Here is an 8808-nt window from a genome sequence, read left to right as displayed (position 1 = left end):
CAACAGTCTTTCCCCTTTGCTTTTCCTCTTACCACCTAGTTGCCAAAGGTTCGTCTCTCTGAATTTTGTCCTTTTTCTTCCCCAGAAGCTTTAGGGCTGTCATTTCAAGTAGTAAGTACTTGTAAATTCCTTCTCCACCACGCATGCTCCGATGGACCAAGACACGTTGTTAGTATTTTCTGACTTAGAGTGGATACACCCATTCTGGCTGTGTTTTTGGTTTGACTTGACTCCAGTCACTAAGCTTTCTTCTTGTTTCTTCCTTGCACTTTGTTTCAGACTGCTCTGGCTTGATTTCAAAATCTTACGACATGGTGGGAACATAAGAGATCATTTGCTGGGCATTGGTGGGTTTTTCTTATTTTTTATTTCAGTTACAGTTATTTTTAAACTAAGCTGTACTCTATCTTTAAGAATGTTCATTGTGTCGTTTACGTGTAGTTTTGTTTATCATTCCTGTTTTTCCCTATGATTGTGTAGGAAATATTAAGGGACGTGGACTTAAGCATTACTAGTTCTTCAGCTACTCTCTTCACTTCTCTTTTCCCTGAGAAATCAGTGTTCAAACTCTCCCTGGAGGGAGTAGCTAGAAGTCATTACCCAAATGCTTCTCAGTCTTTGGTTAACTCTATTCTTGAGTCTTTATAGGGTACCACAGCTTAACCAGGACTAAGGTAAATTTAAGACTCTCTTTATTATAAATTTCCTCGTTTGTGCCCTTAAAAACACTCCCCCAAAAGTGAAGAAATGAGATTGCTGAGTCTCTGGTAAGAAGATCTCCTACATTCAGTATGATTAAAATCCCAGCAAAAATAACTCCAGGGTCGTGATCTCCTAAATATCTTTCTTGTGACTAACAAGCACATTCAGCAACAAAGAATATAGTTTCATCATCGAAGTCCAAACCTAGAAGAGGCCTTAGAGATCATCTGATATGACTAGAAATTAAAAACTTAGGGGCCAGCCCCAGTGACCAAGTGGTTAAGTTTGGCGTGCTCTGCTTCAGCGGCCCAGCTTTGGTTCTCACCTGCAGACCTACATCACTCGTCAGTGGCCATGCTGTGATGACGGCTCACATACAAAATAGAGGAAGATTGGCCACAGATGTTAGCTCAGGGCAAGTCTTCTTCAGCAAAAAATAAAAAATAAAATAAATAAAAACTTAGGTAAATAAAAAACAACTTTTTTAAATTGTCATAGATATTGACTGAGTCATTACCAGAAGTCATGTCTCCTGATTCTCGGTCCAGGGCTGGTTTTTGGTTTTTGTTTTTGTTTTGAGTATCTGTCTGGCCGTACACCCAGTTGGGTGAGCAGTGAGGGATAGTTTGCAGAGAGACCAAAGAAAAGACCCAGAGATGGCGAACAAGACATATAGGTTTATTGGGAGTTACTTACAGGGAGGTCCAGTGATGACTGGCTGGATAGCAATGTGCACCCGCAACTGCAGGTGGGGAGGGGGTTGATTGTACTGGCAGGGGACACAAAGACTTTTTGCTTGCCAAGGGGCTGTCCCTGGTATAACCAGCATTTCCAGGAACAAGTAGCTCACGTGGAGGGGCTCTGTATCCCTTTAAGATGTGATGTTCTTTAAGTGAGATAAGGTAAGATCCGTGCTGGCCAGGCCATGATTGTTACAAATCCCAGCAACTGGACATCCTGCCCAGAAGGGATCCAGAAGGACACATGGTTGCCATGGGCTTGTGGGCTCTTGCTGAGCAAGCAAGGCCCAGGCCCTACAGTATCCAATGCATGTTCATTTGTTTTATACTTACGAAAGAAATCTCCCAACCCTCTGCTCCATCCTCCTCAAAACAGTGTATTTTTTTTAAACATTTAAAAATTAAAACCAAATGAAGATAGACAAGTTAATTTCAGTACCATTATTTTTCAGTGTGGTTCTCATAATTATTAGAGTTTAAATTTCCTTCAAGTGACCTATGTCCAAGTGACTTATAGGGAAATCTTGATTATTGGCCTAAAGGAAAATTTTATACTACAAGTTAGGAAATTCCAGTACAAAAGTAGTCTTTGTGTTGGACTAGCCTTTCCTTTTAAAAACACGGAACGCTTCATGAATTCGCATGTCATCCTTACTCAGGGGCCATGCTAATCTTCTCTGTATCATTCCAATTTTAGCGTATGAGCTGACAAAATGAGCACTAGTGCTGTTTCTAATGTTTTAATGCCTAGTTTGTATGAAAAAATGCTCAACAGTATCGAGAACTACATAGTCATTAAGGGTTAAGTTTAGTTCTCCATCCTGAACAGAAAAATCAGATTCTATGTACTTCCCATAAGTTACTTTAGTACCAACCAGAGCTTCTGAATAGCACTGAGAACACAGATAACAGTATTACTTGTGCGTTGAGTCAGTATCAAAGCAGCCAAAAACAAATAAAATTGATCCTTGTACTAACCAGGAAATGTATGATCTCCAGCAAATTTTATGAAATATTGAAAATGTTTATCAACCTACATTTCCACCATTATAGATTGGTGGTCCTCCGTGGACTCACGAACTGGATAGGAATCCATGAACTAGATGATTTTTTAGATCCATTTTAACTAGGACATCCTTTGTCTTTCTGATAATATATCAAATCATTGTGTTATGCAACAGAAGCCCAAGGATACCTACCTCATTATAAATACACTAATTGACAATAGGGAATTTGGATTTTGATGTATTCATAAAGAACTCTTTTCTTCCATCGTGCAAAAATTGCTTAAGTTTATATACATGAAGGTAGGATAAAGACTGGTCAGGATGGACTTTCCAAGCTCTCAAATACTTGAGTCTCTTTTTAATACAGTCTTCAAATCAAATCTAGGATGAAATAAACAGATTGGTTTTGCTAGAGACACTTATTTGTCACCACCATCACCTGTAGGTGTTACATATATAGGTGCACACAGCTTTGTTTTAGAAGGGAAGAAGGGGAGACCCTGTCTTTACAAGCTGGTTTTCACGTAAGTGACATTTTCTCATGTTCTCAGCAATCCATTTTCTACCGACGCACTTACAAGATTTCATGAACACTTGAATGCAAATGTGACGCTAACACTGAATGAAGCATGGCTTTCCTCTTGGAGTCTTTGATGCTAAGACAATGGCAAGTAATAAACACTCACCATTGGCCCATTTCCACAGTGAAGTTTCTCATTGCAAACTCACCAACAACTTTTGACCTCTGGACCCAAAGACCATCAATTACCCAGCTTACAGAGGTAGAATATAGTGAACCGGCAGCATCATTTGGCTGTCGCCCAGTTAACATCCTATCATAGGTTGAAAAGTAATTTGTCCAATATTTCAACTGCCAGGGAGAATTCTTTATTAGCTTTTGGATAGGTTTGCCTTTCAATCAGGTGATCTGAATAGCTTCTGCGGTAGAAGAGGTGCTGCCCTCAGATAATGATTTTGCATTTCACCTCATCATTAATGCTTTGGACCTCAAGGGAAGTCACTGTGCCTTTTATGAAGGTCGAAGCATTTTATAACCTTAATAAAGACTCATAGCCTCAGGAATAGCAAGTGTGAGCAAGTGTGGGGGATTGACTGAATAAAAATACAACTAAATTGCCACTTGAGGCTACACTACTTTGAGGATTTCAAATGCAAATCAACGGTTAAAGAGTACAATGGCACCCCAAACTTCAGTGTTATTCAAAAGTACACACAGAAACTAGCATTATTCAAAGAAAAATGGGAGAAATTATCTTTTTCTCCTTTCTGGAAAAGCTTTTTTTTCTGTACTTTTATATTTAATTGCTAAATATTTTATACGGGTGCTATACAGAGATAGGTTAATAAGCATCTTGATAGATCTTAATTTAAAACAATTAATAGTCATGATGGTTCTTAGTTATGTAAATTTAGTCCTATGTAGCATTTAGGTCACTGTATTCTGAAGTGTGAAATGAATACAAGATAATAAGCAAGGGTGAGTTGGAAAACTACATCATCATCTACATTTCCCAAGGGATAGGTCACTCTGTCTCAAATATTACTAATAATTTACAGCTTTCAATAACTTACTTAAGGGTATTCTCCAGTGGAATCATCCCAATTTATAAATTCAGTGAACTCTCTGTCAGTTTTCCTAGGCTTCTACTTCCTTCCTTCAGGCATGGGTTACCAGCTCTACTTATATTCGTAGGAATTGAGAAAGAAAACAGAAGCTGCTATGCCAGGCATTGTGATAGAATAATATCTCATCTTTGCCACAGAAACCTTTAGAGGAAGGTATATTATTCCTATTTACAGAGTGTGGATCAGAGAGGTTAAATAATTTTGCAAGGTCATATTCCTGATGAGTATCAGAGCTGAGTTCTGCTGAATTCGTTCTGTCTTTCAAGTACAATAAACCATACTGTCTATGCAGCAATAAAAGAGAGCAGGCTGGAGGATTGAGGAATGATCTGGAGTAGGACAGTGGTTGGAAGGCCTGGAACGATCCTCAGACTGGTAATACACTTGACCAAAGGGCTTGTTCTCAGAGTGAGTACCGGGGAGCCAACCACGATAGCCTGACCCTGAAGCAAGTCAGGCTCTGACTTGAGTTAGCAGCTTCAAGTGGAAATCCTATAGTCAGCCTTGTAGAGTGGCAACCAGCTAGAAGGCCACTGGGTTTCCCAAGAAATCATCCCAAAAGCTACAGGAGAGTTTCAAATTTTCAATTTTATTTGTCTACTACTCTATGAACTTGAGTATGGGAGTGCAGCATGTGGATCTATTTTTAACTTTATCCTAAATATCCAGAAAATGATTGCTAAAAAATAAGTTCTCAATAAATGAACATAATTAAAATTCAAACTAGGCAGAGGGCAAACATAACGGTTAGGCTACAGATACCCATACTAACCTCAAGGGCACTATTTCTGGGAGTAGGTAGCATCCAGCAACTTGAACACATCAGTGTGTGCAAGAATTCCAGAATTTAAGAACAATGCTTATAAACTTAACTCCTTCATTAAGATCTGCCACATCAATATACCCACTTTTAAACCCAGAGCTTCCCTTGAACTAGCCAGACTTGCATTACAGAGCAGAGAGCCATTGGATTGTTTGAAGTTTATTCAATATATTCCTACTGTCTTTGCAACTTGTAGAAATACCTACCATTAACCCAAACCTGGACCTGATCTGTCTTGGGTCACTCACTCCAGCTCCAGCAAGCAACATGTCTCAGTACAGGCCCTAAAATGTCTTTATCTTCTTACTTTAACTTTCAGTTATTCATTCATTCATTCCTTTGTTCTCAAACATTTATTAATGCCATACTGAACCAGGCAAGGGGAATAACATAGTTAGCTTAATAGCCATCATGGAGTGTACCTGTTGGCAGGGAAAACAGGAAACTAGCAAGAACTTACAACGTAAAAGGCTTTGATAAGTATGAAACGTTAGCAAATCACACGCCTGGTATTCCCAGTTATTTTGCCTGAGGCCAGAGCATCCTCCTGACATCTCCTCCCTTTACTCTAGTTTTCCTGTTAGTAGATATAGCAAAGGGACATTTTCAAGGAAATCGATCAACACAGGACCTGTCACTGACATCTCAGCACCAAGAATAGCACTACTTCTTGCGTCAGCTTGTTTGTCTTCATGGACACTGTGAACCCTGAACTGATCTGTATTCCCTCTTTGCTTTAAACTAGGACAATTAAAGCTAGATGTGCAACCTCTGCTTGTGGTTATATATATTAATTTCCTCCTTTCCTGATCTTGTTTTCCATTTGTCTCATTTCCTTCACTGCTGACTTCATTCTTATCTTTTCTAAGTTGCCTCAATGAGGAGGATGAGATGGCATACGAGTAAATAAATACATCATCCCAGAAATATTCCTCCTACCTATTGGGCATCTGGCAACTTTGTACATAGCATACTGTCTTGTATATTTGTTCTCCTTCCTGGACAACTAGACTGAGAGTAAGATTGAAATTTCCTTGTAATATTTAAGTGTTGAGACTCCTAGAGGTATTACTTCCAATACAATGAAGTAAGACAGAGGTAGAAAGACTATACATTCATTTATTCATTCATACCTTCCTTCATTCACCACTTATTTATTAAGGGGCCATTCTGTGCGAGGTACTGTTTTAAGCAGTGGGAGATTAAGTAGTACAAATTTTAAAAAAGATAAAAATCCTTGCCCTCATGGAGATTGCATTCTAGAAGGAGAGACAAACAATAAATATATGCTCTCTTTGAAGATAAGAAGTACTATGATAAAAGGTGATGCAGGGAAGGGGGATAGAGATACATAGGGCATTGTTTTATACAAGGTCAGAGAAAGAATCCCTGATAATATATCTAAGGGATACAAAAAAATGATCATGAAGTTTTTCTGGGGAAGAACCTTCCAGGCAGAGGGAACAGAGATTATAAAGACCCTAATACAGGAGTCGTGTTGGCAAGTTTGAGGAATGCTAACAAGGCCACTGCGACTGGAGAAGAATGATGGGGGTTAACAGAAAACGAGGTCAGGAAAGTAAGGATCTTTCAGATTGTCAGATGAAGCAAGGATAGAAACAGAGTAATCATTGCCAACATTATTTGAAACAAACCAGGGAATCAATGATGGTGACTTAGATGAGAGTGGCAACAGTGGAGGTGCTGTGAAATAATCAGATTCCAGAGACATTTCGAAGGGAAAACTGAAAGGTTTGGCTGATAGATATGATATTGAAGCAGCTAGATTTCCAGTTTGTGAATAGGAAATAGAGGACCGATCAAGTTGACTAAATTGAGCAAGATTAGGGAAGACAAGTACAAATCAAGCAAAGGTGAACCCTGTGTACAGAAATGAGGATTTCGCTAAAAGTCAGGAATGAAGAAAGAACAGGTAAAGAATGGAGTAAGGGCAGGGAAATGGAGAAAAGCAATCTCAGGGTCAAGAGTAGCCTCATTTTAAGCTTAGAAGGACACAAGAACTATGTGCTTATTGCCAATGACCAGGAACTACTGACTACAATTGCAGGACAAGCTCTCCCCAACTGCCTTACGCTAGATACAGGACCTCATTAGAAGGCTGTCCACAAATTTCTGGCCTTGGACCTGCCTTATTGACAAAACTGGCTTATAAACAGTTACTTGAATAATCCATGAGCAAAGTAACTATCACCCATGTATTCTTCCTTATGTGCATTCCAGGATTGATCCACCTTAGCATGCTTTCTCCTCTAGAGTTAATTCGGTCATAGTGAGGGTACAGTATTTTGTGGGAGTTTTTTCATGTGTACTCATGGGTTTATTCACGAATGTGATTACATTTTCATCTGTCTATTTGCTCTGACATTCACAATAACATTTTGAAACAGTGCCGTGTGTGGGATCTTTCTATCCATAGCTCCCAAACTGTAGCTCCCTCCACACTAGCTAAAACCAAGGCTGATCTTTGTTATCCCTAGACAGAGGGAGCTCGTTTAGAGTTGTATGCCAAATAGTCTTGCTCTCCAGGACCTCAAACATTATTTTACTGACAACTGGTAGCTTTATTTTACTGAGGTATTTAGATAATAATGCTGTTAGGTTGGGTCCATCAGAGATTTTATTTATCAGGCTAGATATAAACTCTTTTAACAAAAAAAAAAAAATTTTTTTCTTTGCTGCATTATAATGATTCAGCCCAATCTAAAATGGTAAGATTCCTTCTTCCCAGCTCTACAAATTGGTGTTATTTTAAAAAAATGTGCAAGGTATTGTGAAGGCAGAGCCCTCCTTTCTCCTGCTTGAGGAAAGATGGATTCTTTTAAGCTGTGAATGACATAGGAAAAACAGATGAAAATAAGATTTTTGCACTGAAAGATTAGCAAAAAAAAAAAATGGACTCTACTTCATGGAAGATTGTAGGGGGAGAGGAAGAATGTAATGGAGAGGTGAAATTATACCCATGGGGAATGATGCTCTTACCTTAGCCTTGTGGGAAGCAGAGAGATGAATGAGCAAGTTGAAGACTCCCGAGTTGGAATCATGTTTATTAAATATTTCCATGCATTTAAAGAACAATTCTCTCTTTATAATATAATAAAATGAACCGTTTGCTGTCATTAAAAAAAACATAAAACAAAAAACGGGCATTTTCTTCTGGAAGTCTATATCTGTGTTTCGATAGCTCCTACCAGGTGGAAGGTTGTGTGTTATAAAGGGATAGAGACCAACAAACAGACTTTGGGTTTGAAAATCAAACCAGTTATTAGAAGAAAATGACCAGCTTCTAAAGCTCCTGTCTGGTAACTTGACTCTATTTTAAACTGTGGTAAAGAGAAGTAATGAGATTCCAGTTTTCTTCCTACAATGTACACATTTTGCTATAAATAAGTTCTGGCTATAAATCTTCACTAAGTTCCACATGAAATCTATCATTATTAGAAGTATTATGGGGACCTTAAAAATAGTAATTATTGTTAATAGTTACTAAAGTCTACTCACACAAATAGAAAGGTAGATAAAGGTACTGATGATACAACTCTCTCTCTTGCACACACACACAAATATCTGTTAAATCAAAGAGAAAATGTTCAATTTTATAAATAATGCAAGTAAAAGCAATGATGTTATTTTTACCTGTCAAATTGGCAAAGATCTTTTTAAAAGATAATATCCAAGCTGACAAGGAATCTTTTATGAAATAGATGGGCTTCTCATACATTGAATAGATGATAAACTGGTATTTTTAGGAGAATAGTTTGGCAACATATGCCCAAATCATTAAAAACATTGATACATTTTGATTCAGAGATTTCACATCTGGGAATTTACCCTTAGAAAATAAGCACTGAATTATAGATAGATGTTGAGT

General features: G+C 38.2%; 1 non-coding gene across 1 annotated transcript; it reads right to left on the bottom strand.

The window, feature by feature from the left end:
- Window positions 1–2056: 2056 nt before the first annotated feature.
- LOC147915295 (U6 spliceosomal RNA) lies at window positions 2057–2163 on the bottom strand. Its single transcript, XR_015554370.1, has one exon. It is a non-coding gene; the product is annotated as a U6 spliceosomal RNA (small nuclear RNA).
- Window positions 2164–8808: the final 6645 nt, after the last annotated feature.

Source organism: Ceratotherium simum, chromosome 14 (genome assembly GCF_057802395.1).
Source record: "Ceratotherium simum simum isolate JZ-2026a chromosome 14, ASM5780239v1, whole genome shotgun sequence".
Taxonomy (NCBI): Eukaryota; Metazoa; Chordata; class Mammalia; order Perissodactyla; family Rhinocerotidae; genus Ceratotherium; species Ceratotherium simum.
Note: the sequence above shows the minus strand (reverse complement) of the source record. Positions and strands in the feature narration are given on the sequence as shown.